Source organism: Nomascus leucogenys, unplaced genomic scaffold, assembly GCF_006542625.1.
Source record: "Nomascus leucogenys isolate Asia unplaced genomic scaffold, Asia_NLE_v1 Super-Scaffold_473, whole genome shotgun sequence".
NCBI classification, from domain to species: Eukaryota; Metazoa; Chordata; class Mammalia; order Primates; family Hylobatidae; genus Nomascus; species Nomascus leucogenys.
In genome coordinates this window covers 149,420-166,338 of record NW_022095774.1, presented here as the reverse complement: position 1 = coordinate 166,338, position 16,919 = coordinate 149,420, and positions in this window count along the sequence as shown.

Below are 16,919 nucleotides of genomic sequence, written 5' to 3'. Positions count from 1 at the left end.
TCACTGTTCACAAGGGTTCTTGTTCTCAGTTCTCACTGTTCCCTCTGGTCATGGAGCCTTTGAATAAAAATACACATAGCTGAGGCCGGGTGTGGTGGTTCACACCTGTAATCCCAACACTTTGGGAGGCCTAGGCGGGCGGTCAGGGGTTTGAGACCAGTCTGGCCAACATAGTGAAACCCTGTCTCTACTAAAAATGCCAAAATTAGCCGGGCATGGTGGCGGGCGCCTGTAATCCCAGCTACTTGGGAAGCTGAGGCAGGAGAATCACGTGAACCCGGGATGCAGGGGTTGCAGTGAGCCGAGATCGCATCATTGCACCCTAGCCTGGGCCACAGGGCGAGACTCCGTCTCAAAAAAAAAAATGCACATAGCTATGGAGTGGGCTTTAGCTTGAAAAGGTGACCTTGCAGCTTCACATCAACTTCTGGCTCCTCAAACAGTAGGTTGGCAGTGAGGCAGGGTTCCATTTCTCACTGAGAAGATTGTGAATATTTCCATATGGATTTTCTATTATTGTTACTCTGATTCTTTGTTTTAAAATAAAAATTCTGAATGTACACGACATTATGGGCTTATTTACTTTTTGTCCTTCCTATAACCACAAAATCAGCTTTAAATCCTGACTTGGCTACTCAGTGCCTGTTGTGACTTTGAGACTTGTATGAGACCCTCATACTCATATGAGACTCTGTTCTTAGAGTTTCATATATAAGAGAATAGCAATGTGTGTTTATTATGTAGATTAAATGAAAAAGCTTTCATGGCTGGGCACGGTGGCTCACGCCTGTAATCCCAGCACTTTGGGAGGCCAAGGCGGGTGGATCACCTGAGGTCGGAAGTTCAAGACCAGCGTGACCAACATGGAGAAACTCCGTCTCTACTAAAAATACAAAAATTAGCTGGGCATGATGGCTCATTCCTGTAATCCCAGCTACTTGAAGGCTGAGGCAGGAGAATGGCTTGAACCTGGAAGGCGGAGGTTGTGGTGAGCAGAGATTTCACCATTGTACTCCACCCTGGGCAACAAGAGCAAAACTCCGTCTCAAAAAAAAAAAAAAGCTTTCATGTGTTGCTTTTCATACTTGATAAATTATTATTATTTTTATTTTGTTTATTTATTTTTTTTGAGATGGAGTCTCGCTCTGTCGCCCAAGCTGGAGTGCAGTGGTGCAATCTCGGCCCACTGCAAGTTCTGTCTCTCGGGTTCACACCATTCTCCTGCCTCAGCCTCCGGAGTAGCTGGGACTACAGGCGCCCACCACTGCGCCGGGCTAATTTTTTGTATTTTTAGTACAGATGGGGTTTCACCGCGGTCTCGATCTCCTGACCTTGTGATCCACCCTCCTTGGCCTCCCAAAGTGCTGGGATTACAGGCCTGAGCCACTGTGCCTGGCCTTGATAAATTATTTTGCTTTCTTTCCTCACTGAGAACTAGGTTTTTTGTGTGTTTGTTTGTTTCTTGTGTTCTTTTTACTTCTTTCCTCCTCCAGTCTTTTTTTTTTTTTTTTTTGGTGATGGAGTTTTGTGCTTATTGCCCAGGCTGGAGTGCAATGGTGTGATCTCAGCTCACTGCAACCTCTGCCTCCTGGGTTCAAGCCATTCTCCTGACTCAGCCTTCCAAGTAGCTGGTATTATAGGCATGTGCCACCACACCTGGCTAATTTTTTAGTAGAGACGGGGTTCCACCATGCTAGCCAGGCTGGTTTCGAAGTCCTGACCTCAAGTGATCTGCCCACCTCCGCCTTCCCAAAGTGTTGGGATTACAGGCGTGAGCCACCGCACCTGGCCCAGAGTGATCTTTTAAAATTGAATGTTACTCTGCTGCTTAAAGCCTTCCAATTACATCTTACCACTTAAAATAATATCCAGACTCCTTCACCATGACTAACAAATCTAGTCACCTTAGGTCCCAGTTTAAATTGCCTTGATTCATTTTCAAAACTGCCCTATCTGCCTAAAAGCCTTGCCTCTGCAATTTCACATCTTGTTATACGCATTTTTTTTTTCTGAGATGGAGCTTCATTCTTGTTACCCAGGATGCAGTGCAATGGTGTGATCTCGGCTCACTGCAACCTCCGCCTCCCAGGTTCAAGCGATTCTCTTGGCTTAGTCTCCCAAGTAGCTGAGACTACAGGCGTAGGCCACCACGCCCGGCTAGTTTTTGTACTTTTAGTAGAGATCAGGTTTCGCCATGTTGACTAGGCTGGTCTTCAACTGGCCTCACGTGATCTGCCTGCCTCAGCCTCCCAACGTTCTGGGATTACAGGCATGAGCCACCACACCCGGCCCTAAGTGATGTTTATTTAAAGTGTCAGTCTGGGACTTATCAGAAGACAAAAATCACACTTCTTTTTTTTTTTTTTTTTTTTTTTTTTTACAGGGAAAGACTAATACAAAGAATATCAAGCTATAGGCTGTGCGCGGTGGCTCATGCGTGTCATCCCAGCACTTTGGGAGGCTGAGGTGGGTGGATCACCTGAGGTCAGGAGTTCGAGACCAGTCTGGCCAACATGTTGAAACCCCATCTCTCCTAAAAATACAAAGAAAAATTATCTGGGCTTGGTGGCAGGCACCTGTAATCCCAGCTGAGGCAGGAGAATCGCTTGACCTGGGGAGGCAGAGGTTGCAGTGAACCAAGATCATACCAGGGCACTCCAGCCCGGGCGATAAGAACAAAACTCCTTTAAAAAAAAAAGTATAAGACAAAATGCAGTTTCCTAGAGCTGAAGGAGATTATCCAAGAAAGGACATACTTGGAATGAAGGCCACTGCCATCTCCTCAAAACCGAGATGCACACCTTACTGGAGAATGTAGAGTTGCAGTCTACTGGAGAGCAGAGAAGTCTGGTGGTTTGCCTGGGTCAGTGCTGGTGTGCAGTCCCTGGGCAAGCAGGGAACACAGAGCTGGTGACCAGATATGCAGATGTGCAGACGGAGTCGAGGCACCAGAGGGGCAGGAGGCCTGGAGTGTGGCATCCCTGTGGAAAGTGACCACCAGGCGAGGGTGTGGCTGGGGCAGGTCACCACCAAATTTCCTCTCATCTATACTGCTGACCTATGGTGCAGCCACTGGAAGCAGCAAGAGAATCCCCCTTCATCCTGCAGCATCCTTCCAGCACCATCTACTGAGAAAGCATTGTTCTTAGTACTCTAAAAAGGAAATGCTTAAAGGAATTCCATCCATTTAAAAGCAGGTATTGAGGGATGAATTCGGAGCTGACAGACAATAAATTGACAACTAGCACAATAAGTGTTAGATGGCTGGGTAGATAATAGTGAGATTTGGTTGAGGGGATTTCCCCCTTCCACACCTCCCAAAGCCACCTGGGCTTTTAGAGAAAATTCAAGTTAAAACTTGTCCCCCACCCCTGACGCCCTCCTTTTTTTTTTTTTTTTTTTGGAATCAAATGTTTGTTGCAGAAACTTGGCCAAGGTTCCCAGTGGCCCCAGATAGTTGAGGTTAGGCGGTTGGGCTAGGGGTCGCCTGCCGAGGACTGGTCAAGTGAGACAAGGAAAAGGTGGAGGGAGCGCCTCTGGGCCTGGAGCTTCAGAGCTGCGAGATTGTTTCAGCCAAGCTGCAGGTGAGGTTTATGCGGCCCGCTCTGGCTCCGGTTTCGGCTCCGGCTCCGTGCTGTGGGCCTTCATCACGCCGTCCTCTCTCATCATGAGCTGTAGATACCCAAAGAATGGCACCGATGAATCATCTAGTAAAAATCTGTCTTTTTGATCGGGGGCCTTCGCTGCACTGGCATGGCTGAAACTGCGATTCTCACCAACGTCCACCCTCTTCCTCCAGTTCGCCGCCCTGCCCCCAGCGAGCACCGAGCCCGCCAGCCCCAGACTTGGCGCTGCGGCCGCGACCACCCACTTCCCCACAGTCCAGGCGCCGCATGAGGCCTGGACTGGCGCACGGAGGCGGGGGCGGGGGTTGGGGAAGTGGGGCGCGAAACTGGAGACCCTGCAGAAAGGCTGGGCCTGGGCCGCGCTGGCTGCCCCGCGAGTCCTCTTCACTGCGCAGGCGTGGCAGCTGCAGAACCCTGTCATTCTTACTTAGTTTGCTCATCATCACTAATATTCTTTGCTATGACCCAGGATATACCTGGAACCCGGCGACCTTGACCTGCCTTCCAATGCAGGTAGGTGAATTTAACTGCCCTTTCTGTATTGCTCTAGGCTGTGTTACTTGATAGGGTTGACTCAGGAGTTGGGATACATTTCAGGGATTACATTCAATTTTTTTTTTTTTTTTTTTTTTTGAGACGGAGTTTCGCTCTTGTTGCCCAGGCTGGAGTGCAATGGCACGATCTCAGGTCACCGCAATCTCCGCCAACCAGTTTCAAGCGATTCTCCTGCCTCAGCCTCCCGAGTAGCTGGGATGAGAGGCGCTCGACACCACGCCCAGCTACACGCTGGGCTAATTTTTTGTATTTTTAGTAGAAACAGGATTTCACCGTGTTAGCCAGGCTGGTCTCGAACTCCCGACTTCAGGTGATCTGCCCGCCTAGGCCTCCCAAAGTGCTGGGATGACAGGCATGAGCCACCACGCCCGGCTGTTTCATTTTTCTAAATGAGGAAATTGGCCAGGCGCTGCGGCACGAGCCTGTCATCCCAGCACTTTGGGAAGCTGAGGCGGGACAATCGCTTGAACCCGGGAGGCAGAGGTTGCAGTGAGCCGAGATCGTGCCATTGCACTCCAGCCTGGATGACAGACTGAGACTCAAAAAAATGAACAGAAGAAAAAAAGTGAAAGAAGCCAATCATAAAAGACCAAATATTACATTACTCAATTTACACGAAATTTCCAGAATAGGCCATTCTACAGAGAGAAAGAAGATAGATTTACTGGTGGCCTTGGAAGGGAAGAGGAGGTGGTGAAGAACACAGGGAGGGCCAAGTGCAGTGGCTCATGCCTGTAATCCCAGCATTTTGGGAGGCTGAGGCGGGCAGATCATGAGGTCAGGAGATCAAGACCATCCTGGCTAACACGGTAAAACTCCGTCTGTACTAAAAACACAAAAAATTAGCCAGGCGTGTTTGCAGGCGCCTGTAATCCCAGCTACTCAGGAGGCTGAGGCAGGAGAATGGCGTGAACCCGGGGGGTGCAGCTTGCAGTGAGCCGATATCCCGCCACTGCACTCCAGCCTGGGCGACAGAGCAAGACTCTGTCTCAAAAACATAAATAAAATAAATAAAAAATGAAACATAAATATCCCCTGGTAAGAAACTGGTAAACATGAATTTTGAAACATCCGTGGAATATAGTGCTATGCAGATACTCTACATAATTAGGTAGATATTTGGTGCTGCTATGTTACAACACCCATGATGTACCACTGAGTAAAGAAAAGAAGTTAGAGAATAACATATTCAGTATGACCCCATATGTTAAAAAAAAAGAAGAAGAAGGAGGAAGACAAGAAAAGGAACCTTACTTATGTAGGCTGAGATAAGCGTAGTTTCCAGAGTGATATTGAATAAATTGTTAATAATGATTACCTCTGAATAATGGGAAGAGATCTTATTGAGAAGACATTTACTTTTAAATTTTTTCCATCTTGTGCTTTTTAAATATTTTGCTGGGCTGGTACAGTGGCTCACCCCTGTAATCCCAGCACTTTGGGAGACCAAGGCTGGCAGATCACCTGAGGTCAGGAGTTGAGACCAGCCTGAGCAACATGGAGAAACCCTGTCTCTACTAAAAATACAAAATTAGCCGGGCATGGTGGCTCATGCCTGTAATCCCAGCTACTCGGGAGGCTGAGGCAGGAGAATCGCTTCAACCTGGGAGGATGAGGTTACGGTGAGCCGAGATAGTGCCATTGCACTCCAGCCTGGGCAACAAGAGCGAAACTCCGTATCAAAAAAAAAATAAAATAAAAATAAATATTTTGCCGTGAGTATATTCTACTTTTAAAAACGTAAGTACACACAACAAATATTTAGAAAATTCTCAATCATCTCTCTTTTTAAAACATTGTAGCTTTTGGCTGGGCACAGTAGCTCATGCCTGTAATCCCAGCACCTTGGGAGGCCAAGGTGGGTGGATCACTTGAGGTCAGGAGTTTGAGACCAGCCTGACCGACATGGTGAAACCCTGTCTCTACTAAAAATACAAAATTAGCCGGGCATGGTGGCACACACCTGTAATCACAGCTACTCGGGAGGCTGAGGCAGGAGAATCACTTGTACCTGGGAGGCAGAGGTTGCAGTGAGCTGAGATCAAGCCATTGCACTCCAGCATGAGCAACAAGAGCAAAACTCCATTTCCAAAAACAAAACAAAACAAAACAAAATCCAAAAATTTGGACGAGCACAGTGGCTCACGTCTGTAATCCCAGCACTTTGTGAGGCTGAGGGGGGTGGATCACTAGAGGTCAGGAGGTCAAGACCAGCGTGGCCAAGAAGTGAAACCCCGTCTCTTCTAAAAATACAAAAATTAGCCTAGAACGGTGGTGCATGCCTGTAATCCCAGCAACTCTGGAGGCTGAGGCAGTAGAATTGCTTGAACCGAGTCACTATGAAATGAATAAGCCTTATAGATGATAAATTCCAAATATTTTATATGGGGGAGAAAACAGACTACGTAAAGAAAAACCAACCAACTTTTTTTTAAATTTAATTTAATTTAATTTTTTTTGCACACAAAACAATAAGCATTTTCTAAAAGTACATACGAACAAAAAGATGCATATCAAACATATTAGGAAGGTTGCACATGGGAAGACGGGAAATAGAAATGGGGGGTGGGAATTAAAGAAAATAAATGAGAGAGGGACTTTGTATGGATCAATGATAATAACTCAATCCTCTATTTGACAAAGAAGAAGGAGAAGGAAGAGGAAGAAAAAGAAAGTGGGATAAAGGATCAGAAAGGGAGGAAAATAGAACAAATTAGAGTGTGACTCGAGTGTAGACCTGTTTTGTTGTCGCTTGGTTCGTTGGTTGGTTTGACAGTTGTATTTTTCATATGTTTTGCCATGTTGGCCAGGCTGGTCTCGAACTCCTAGCCTCAAGTGATCAACCCGCCTCAGCCTCCCAGAGTACTGGGACTACAGGCGTGAGCCACCACATCCAGCCCCCACATTGCTTCTGGCCTCTGTGGTAGACCTCCCAGCAAATTAGTAAGGTACAAAGTCAACACACAAAAATCAGTTGCATTTCTATACATTAATAGTGAATAATCTGAAAAGGATATTAAGAAAATATAGTCATCCCGTGGTATCTGCATGGCATTGGTTCCAAGACCACCCTCATATACCAAAAGCAAGGCATACTCAAGTTCCGCAGTCAACCCTGCAGAACCTGCAACCTGTGAATACAAAAAATGGAAGCTAGATATACACGGGGTTTGCATCCTGAGACTTGATCTGCATTTGGTCATAAATTTAGAAGCCACTGATACAGAAGGTTGACTCTGTTTATTTAAAAATAATCACATAGAAATGGACCTGCTTAGTTCAAACCTATATCGGTCAAGAGTCAACTGTAATTCCGTTTATAACAATATCAAAAAAATTACTTAGGAGTTAACCAAGGTGGTGAAAGATTGGTACAATGAAAAGTATAGAACATTGCTGAAAGAAATTAAAAAAGAAATAAAGAAATGGAAACATATGACATGTTTATGAATTGGAAAATTTAATATTGTTAAGGTATCAATCTACAGATTCATGCAATCCCTGTCAAAATCTCAGTAATGTTAAAGCTCATCCTAAAATTCATATGGAATGACAAGGGACTCTGAGTAGCCTGAACAATTCTGAAATAGGACAAATCTAGATTACTTGTACTTCCTTATTCCAACATTTATTACACAGCTGAGCTGTAGTGATGGAAACAGTGTGGTACTGGCATAAACCAGACATACAGTGCAATGGAATCCAATAGAGAACCCAGAAGTAAGCTATTGCAAATATGGTCAAGTGATTTGATCAAGACTATTCAATAGGGAAGAGACAGTCTTTTCAAAAACGTTGCTGGAAAAAAATGGGTGCCATTTTCTTTCTTTTTATTTTCCTTTTTTTTGACATCGAGTTTTGTTCTGATTGCCCAGCATGAAGTGCAATTGTGCTGCCTTGGCTCACTGCAACCTCCACCTCCAGGGTTCAAGCCATTCTCCTGCCTCAGCCTCCCAAGTAGCTGGGATTACGGGTGTGTGCCACCATGCCTGGCTAATTTTGTATTTTTTTTACTAGAGACGGGGTTTCACCATGTTGGTCAGGCTGGTCTCGAACTTCTGACCTCAAGTGGTCCACACACCTCGGCCTCCCAAAGTGCTAGGATTACAGGTGTGAGCCACCATCCTGGGCCATTGGGTGCATTTCCTGACACCATATACAAAAATTAATTTACAATGGATCAAAGATCTAAATGTAAGATCTAAAAATATAAAACTCAGAGAAGGAAACATGGGAGAAAAGCTTCACAACTTTAGATTTGGCAGTAATTTCTTGGATACGACACCAAAGGCATAAGCAACAAAAGAAAACAAAACAGACAAGCTTGATTTATGAAATTTTTAAAAATATGTATATCAAAAGACACAACAGAAAAAAGGACCTGCAGAATAGAAGAAAATCACAATATTTGCCAATCACATATTTGATAAGGAATTAATATCCAGAATACATACAGAAGTCCTAAAACTCAACAATAAAACAAAGAACTCAATTTAAAAATGAGCAAAGACTTGAATAGATATTTCTCCAAGAAAAAGAAACATGAATGGACAATAAGCACACAAAAAGATGCTCATCATCACTACGCATTAGGAAATGCAAATCAAAACTACAATCAGATACACTTTACAGTGAAATCACCTTTGCAAAAATTATGGCAGTGAAAGAAATCAGACCTAACGAATTCTATCTGGCTTCTAACCTCCAAGCTACCCTCGTTCATTCCTGGCTGTAGGCTAACCTAACTATGGGAGGAATTTAGTTTATAGTTTAACTTGAAACAAAGTTGATTATATGCCTTCTTTACACAAATCACCTCCTTACTTGGGGAGAAGACCTACTTTGTAAAACTAACCAATTATCCACACAATTAGAAATTATGGCTCAGGAGTCATGAAGCCACAGGCCACAAGATTCCTAACCTCCCCAGTTGCTCCCACAAATAGCATTGCTATTGTAAAACTCAAGATTGGTGTTTGAGTTATTCTTCAGACCTTGCATCTTGATGCACCAGCTGGTGCCATCCAAGCCAATAAACTCTCTCATCTGGCCTTGTGATCCCACCCAGGAACTGACTCAGCACAAGATTACAAGTGCTAACTCCCCGGAATTTTAATCCCAGACCCAACCAATCAGCATTCCCCATTCTCTAGCCTGCTGTCCACAAAATTATCCTTAAAAACCCCTGGCCTCTCAATTTTTGGGGGAGACTGATTTCAGTGATAATCCCATCTCCTGCCTGGCTGGCCTCATGTTAATTAAACTCTTTTTTTTACTGCAATACCGCAGTTTTGGTGAACTGGTTCCATCTGTGCAGCAGGCAGAAAAAAACCTGTCCAGTGATTACAACTGGATTACACTCATTAGGATGGCTACTATGTAATTAAAAACATAAAATGAAAGAAAAAATGTTGGTGACAATGTGGAGAAATTGGAATCCTTGTGCACTGTTGGTAGACATGTAAAATGCTGCAGCAGCTATGAAAAAGAGTATGACAGTTTTTCAAAAAATTAAAGATAGAACTACCATAGGATCCAGCAATTCAACTTCTGCATACATTCCCAAAGGAATTGAAAGCAGGGTCTTAACAATGTTTGTATACCCATGTTTACAGCAGGATTGTTCACAATAGCTTAAATGTGAGAGCAACCCTAATATCCACTGATGGATGAATAGATAAGCAAAACACGGACTACCCGTACAGTGGGAAGTTATTCAGCCTTAATTCAAAAGGAAGGAAATTCCAGCACTTGCTGCAACATGGATGAACCTTGAGGACATTATGCTAGTAAAATAAGTCAGCCAGAGAAGGATAAATCCTGTATGATTCCAATTATATGAGGGCCTTAGAGACATAAATCATAGAGAAAAATTTAGCATGGTGGGCCAGAGCGGGATAGGGAATTGGGAATGGGGAGTTAGTGGTTAACAGGGACAGAGCTTTATGATGGGAAGATGAACAAGGTCTCAAAATGGATGGTGGGAATGCTTGCAAAACATGAATGTATTTCATGCCACTGAACCGCACACGTAAAATAACTAAGACAGTAAATTTTATGTTATGCATGTTTAACCACAATTAAATTGGATAAAATGGGGGCAGATGCTGTCCGCTTGTGGATCAAAGTGGAAATCTTTGGGACATGCCCAGGTGCTGCCTGGCTCTGCCCCTTCCTGTCTTCTCCCCACAGTGCTCATTAACCTCAGGTTGAATTCAGGTGCGGTGGGCAAGGAGTTGTGGCTGAAGAGTGCTCCCTGCTTCTGGATAAACAGCGTGGATAGAAGGACATATTAGCTTGAGCTGTCTACTCATCAGAATGCAGGGCAAGGGTGGGAGGGGTCCATTCCCAGGCACAAGGCAGGTGGTCAGCACAGGGCAGACCTGCCCAGAGGCAGACACAGCCACAGTGCCCTGTGCTTTCTCATTGGAGGGCCAGAGATGAGGGCACTTATGAGCCAAGAGCGATGTTGAAATTAGCTGGCTGGCTGGGTAAAAGCACAGCTCAGAGGCAATATGTCTGCCAGGGTTCCTGATTTTCTTAAAGGTTGGAGTCATAGAAGCAAGGAAAAACAATCTCAGAGGCTACTGAGATGAGTGCCTCTAGAGACAGTGCCTGCTTTTGCAGGGCAGGATGCCTGTGTCCCCCAAGCCTGGTGGCATGCCTGACTTCTGTGCCAGCCTGGACCTACAGGAGAAAGATGTGCATTTGTGGCTGGGAGTCAGCTCTATGCCCTTTCTTTTGCTGGACAAACATCTAGTTGGCAGGGACATGCCAATTATACAGCTCTGATGCAGCCATAAGGGGTCCTTGGAAACCTGCCTGTAGGTGGTCCCCAGGTGCCAGCACTTCCTCCAAGGGGTACCACAGGATCCTGCCACCCTCCTCCAGCTCTGTCCAGAGCCACTGGACTAGTGGCAAGGAAAGTCAGCCTGGATGTCTGAAAGCCAGGATGTGAGAGTGAGTGTGGGAGAGGCCAGTGAGCTGGATCTCCTCAAATGTCCAACTGGAAGCGGGATGGGGGGCATACTGACTGCAGCCATGGGGAGCAGGGAGGAGCATGAAGCTGGGTGGGGTAGATCCTCTAGGACCCTAAGGAGAGGACAAGAGACCTGAAAACAGGCAATAGAAATGATGAAAGCCAGCTCTCCCAGCTCTGTCTCTCTGCTAAGCCTCTCCAGTTAGGAGGACTCTGCACCAACTTTGCCTTCTCTCCTTGCAGGAGACTGTGTATAACATTGTCTCTGCTCTGAAGCTAGGCCCAGAGACTGTGGTCCCTGAGAACTGACCTCTGAAGGCCCAAGCCTAAGCCCTCATCACACAGGGCCTCCACTCCTGCTGCTGGGCCCTCCTGAGCCAGCTCCTGGACATTGGGATCCCCTCAGGGACAAGGTCACTAAGGGCCTCCTTGCCACTGTGGAAATGCTGATCAAAATCAGTGCTGAGCAGTGGAGCTGACAAATCCCCCTCGCAGACATTCTCACTGCACTGTGTACGCGTCTGCCCAGGAGTGGGGAACACAGGGGCTGGACACAGGTCCTCCTTCCTCTGACCCCGTGTATTCCTTTATGTAAAATGGGAGAAATATACTTAGACCACAACAGCTTCTCAGGTCCCTTTCACTCCAAACTCCCTGACCTATGACCCTTTTTCCTGCACGAGGCCTGGAGTGTAAAAGGCTCCCCTCTGCTGTACCAATGTGGCTCTTTGCTTGCATAGAGGAGGAACAAAGGAGTGATTCTGTTTTCATAAAAGAACTTATACACTTGGCCTCCCTTCATTCGTGCACGTCACTGGGCAGTTGTTTATTGGGCACTGATGGGATGCCAGGCCCTGTTCCAGGCAGGATTGTCTTAAGTCCCTGTGTGCCAAAATCAACATTCTACAGGTCTTGACTACAGATTTCTACACCCTCCCAGTGGTGGGAAACCATTTCACCACTAATTTGAAAGGGGAGCTCTCTCTGCAGTCTGTGTTTGCCCATCTAGGACTTCAGGGGACCCGGGGCTGCTTCCCTCATGCTGCTGTGCTCCAGGAGGCCCAGCGTCCCTCTAGGTGATTGGCAGAGAAGATTCCCTTGTGATGACCATGGGGAGGGGGCTCAGAGCACTGCAGCTTGGTGCTGAACCCGGTATTAGTTCAGAACTCAAAGCCTGTGCCATACCTCTTCTCAGCGTGGAGGAAGAGAGGGCAGTGAGTAGTGTGGCCTCAGCCCACATACAAGACATGAAAATTCACAGGCATGACAGGACCGCTGCTCTCACCCTCACTCCCAGATCCTGGCTTTCAGATATCCAGGCTGACTTTCCCTGCCACTAGTCACATGGCTCTGGACAGAGTGGGAGGAAGGTGGCAAGAGCCAATGGCACCCCTAGTAGGAAGTGCTGGCACCCGGGGAGCACCTGCAGGCAGGTTTCCAAGGATCCCTATGGCTGCCTTAGAGCAGTTTAATGGGCATGTCCCTGGTAATCACAGATGCTTGTCCAGCACAAGAAAAAACAGGCAGAGAGCTGGCTCTCAGCCACAAATGCACATCTTTCTTCTCCAGGACCAGCCTGGAACAGAAATCAGGCCTGCCAAGAGGCTTGGGGGACCCAGGCAGCCTGCTTGCAAAAGCAATCGCTGCCTCTAGAAGCGCTCAACTCACTGGCCTTACTTGGCGTCATGGGGTGTGGTCAGAGGTGAGTCTGTGTGAAGTGCCTGGAAGCACAGTGGCCTCTGATCCCAGCTTCTTCCTCCTGGGCTGAGCCTGTTCCTCTGCTCCCTCTAAACCAGCACAGGGCCGGGAAGGAAAGGCCAGCGATTTCCGCCTCTTTTGCAAGCCCTGCCCCAGGCCCACCCACTGTCAGTCCTCCCTGAACTCTTGACAGGCAGCTGTAAGGTTGTTGGCACCTGCCCGCAGAAGACCCTGCACCCCGCCCCACCTTCAGAGGCAGCTGCCTCCCTCCCCCGCTCCACCCTGTTCCTGCTCAAGCTCAAGAAGCAAAACGGGTCACTGCTTGGGACCTGTGATGCCTGGCCAAGAAGGATGCCCAGGACCTCACTTTTCCTGTTATGTCTCGTGGAGGCATTGAAGCCGCAGGGCCTCGCCCGGGCGCACAGAGCACCCCACAGAATCTCCAATCCCAGCCCTTCCCCAGCACTATGGGCATGAGAGCCCTGGGCCCACTGCCTGGGCAGCTCTTCACTCCCTACAGTGGGTTGATTTCAGTTGGGTTTGGGGTGGCACGGGGTGGGAGTAAGAGTCACCCTGGTCTGAGTAAGAGAGTAAGAGAGACCCAGGAAGATGGTCTCTGGCAGGCTTAGTGCCAACAGCGCCACCTACCTGTCAGCTTATTTGTATAAGCCTCAGGTGACTGGGGCACAGGAGAGGGAACGGCCCCCCTTAGAGCCGGGTAGAGCCAGCTCGGGGCACGTTTTCATTGTAGGAGGCCCACCCCAAGTTAGGCAAGGAGAGGCATGGGCAGGGAGCCCAAGAGCACAGCTGGCTTTGGGGTCCAAGGAACTCAAAATCACTCCCTGGTGGGACCTGGGGCAGGATTTCACCTGCTTCTGCTTCAGTGACTCCAGTACATTCTATCACTTGGGGCCACTTAGGAAAACAGAAACCACGCACGGTAAATCAGAGGGATTTAATGCAGGGGTTGAGGCTGGACAAGTGTGAGCATCAGTTCCGTGATGCAGAGGAAGTAGCTGTGCCCATGTGCAGGAGAAAGGGCTGAGAGAAGTTTATGGGGACCTGGAGCTCAGGAGAGGGGGCCCGGCTGGGTCTCAGAGCTCTGAGGAGGTACTGGGGGTCCCTGAGCCATGAGGAGTGCCCATATGTGGTCTCAGAGCTGGGAGGAGGGACCTGGCAGGGTGCACAGCCAGCTGGGGCAGTGGTTTCTTAGTCTAGAGGAGGCGGCCAGATGGGGTCTCCAAGCTCAGAGGCAGGCGCTGGGCAGCAGTGTCTGGAGCCCGGTTTTGAAAGTGACAGGAAACCACACTGGAAACGTGGCAGTTACCATGCCATGCCAGCTGACCTGTAAGATAACCGGAAGTTATTGTGCCCACCTTTCTGCTTTGCGCCCTGACCACAGGCTGCCCCTCTGGGTGGCAGTGACTGTGCTGCCAGCAGCTCCTCCCCGCGAGCAACAGGAGGGTCGTCCTGAGGTCAGAGGGACAGCCCTTCCCTGCGGGGCTGATAGATGTCCGAGGCTGTGCCCTCCTGCTGCCATGGACCTGGCGGAGATGTGCCAGGCCTGCACTGGTGGAGACTTCATGACCACCCTGGGTTGTTATCTTTGCATCAGGAGTCAGCTTGGCACAGAGAGGTTAAGCTCACACAGGGTCACACAGCAAGGTGGGGGACTGGGGTTCATGCCCCAGTCCTGCCTCTCTATCACTCACAGGCTGGTGGGAAGAGACCATCACTCTTCCCTGTGGGAGCCCAGCAGAACAGAGCCAGGACCCTGGACCTGGGTGGGGCCCTGGGTTGCCCCGCCTCTCAGCAGGGACAGCAGATCTCAGTGGTGTGGGGTTTGCTCCCTGCAGCAGCGCCCCTGCTCAATCCTGGGGTGCACTCTGCTTTCCTTTGAGGGGAGGAGTGTTGAGGATCACCTGACTGCCTGGAGAAGAGGGTGAGAGGGGCAGCAAGAAAGGCAGGGTCTCCAACAGATGCTGCTCCTCAGGCACTGGGAGCCTTTGTAGGTTCTTGAGAAGAGGAAGAGCCATGTGAGGCAAGTGGACTTACCTGTGGGGTGTCTGGGTGATTTCTGCTCATAGTCGACTCTGAAGAAATGGTCAGAGATGAAGAGATAAGATATTTAGGCAGCTGCCTGAACCCTGATGCAAAGAGTCAGCTTCAATCGTGACTCTGAAAAGGGAAGTGCCTGGGGGACAGAGGGGAGGTGGGCAGGCCTGGCCAGCAACAGGCCTCAGAGCTGGGCCACCTGGACCCTCAGTCCAGCAGTCCCCAGGGAGAGACAGGCTGGGGTGGATGGCCCTTGCTGACTGCCTCCTTTGGCCCTGCCCCATGGGACACATGGAGGCTATGGGCTGAGTCCAGCACAGCCCTTCAGGAAGCACCCACTCTGCCATTCCCACCGAGGCAAATGCACTGACCCCTGATACCTGGGGCTGGTGCTGGCCACTCTGGACACAGTGCAGTGGGAATGGGAGAAGGAGGCCCCCCAGCAGCTCATTGGTTAGCAACTGCCCTTGGGGTAAGAAGGGGTGCTCAGAGACTGGGATGGACAGAGGCCATGTTTGCCACTGTCCTAAAGGCTGGGGCAGCCTGTGGAATGTAGATGTGAGCTGGCTGCCTGGCTCTATCATAGGGCCTGTTGGAGAGAGTCCTTTGCTGAGGAGCAGAGGAAGGAGGTCATGGCAGTCACCCAGGCAAGGGAAGCTGGGTCAAGTGGGTGGAGCAGTGGGACAGCCAGGGGAGAAGCATGAGGAGGTAAATCCAGGTGCCTGATCTGAGGGCCAGGTAGAGTAGCGGTGGACAAGGATGCCAGGCCCTGAGTTGGTCACTTACCCTTCAAGGGTATAAGCTGGGCTTTACAGCTTCCAGGGGAGTGGGAATTGCAGGGAGGGTGTCTTCTACCCGGGGCTCTCATCCATGGCCAAGCCCTCTGGAAGAAGTGGGCAGCACCTCTGCAGCCCAGGAGTTCACACTCCCCAGGGAGCCAGCAGAGGATGGCTACAGAGAGGAGCTCTGCAAGTGAGGGAACGATGGCCTTTCTGGGCTGACCCTGTGTTCCCTCCCTCCTTCTGTGTCCTCTGTGCAGGCCACTGCCCAGGAAGCCAGCACCCTCCTGGATGCAGGGCATCCTGGGCAGGGCACTGGGCTACTGACGGTTGGCCATCCTGGCTGGTGGCAGCAGGGCCTGTCACCTTCATCTGCTGGTTGCCTGCCCAAGCTGCAGGTGTTTGGATGAGCCCTTGCAGACCTGGACCATGTACTCCAGGAAGATTCAGGGGACAACGACCTCCCAAGATGGATGGAGACTTCTGCTCTTGGGGTTACCTGCTGCTGAGCCTGAGCAAAAAGGTGAGGGCAACTAGGCTTTTGCCCAGGCCCTTCAGCTGGTTCTCACTTTGGCCAAGAACAGCCTGTGCCGGGCCCCCACAGCGCAGGTGTTTCTGTGTCATGGGCAATGCTGCCTTTAGGAGCAGTGATACACAGAGGCCTGGATGACAGCCGAGATCATTCTCCTAGTGGACCCAACCACTGTGGTCTGAAGAGGCTGAAGGCCAGAATCCAAAGGAAGGCATCCTGATTGCCAGCTCCACTGATGGCAGCCAGACCTCCCCTCAGGCCTAATCACAGGCCCACCCTAGCATTTTCATCCAATGCCCTGGAATATACCTGGCTCCTTCAAATTGGGGATGTGCCCACCTGCCCTCCCAGACTTTCCAGCCCCAGGGTGGGTCAGTGCTGGACAATCAGCCTCATACCTTTTTGTCCTGGAAGCAAAGGGGCAGCTTCCTGCTTACAAGAAGGGAGTGTCCTAGGAGACTTACAGTTTCTTCTACCACAAATAACCTCATCCTTGAAGTTGGAGCCCTCTTGACCCATACCTGGGGCTCAAACCCAGAAGCAGCATCCCCAGGTCTTGTTTCTGACCTGGGATCCTGCAGGATGGAATTAAGGCCTCCACCCTCCTCCCATGGCCCTTGAGAAAGATTTTATGATTCAATTTGTACTCAAGAAAATAAAAGGCAAAGCTGATATTTAGTAACAAGTATTACCCT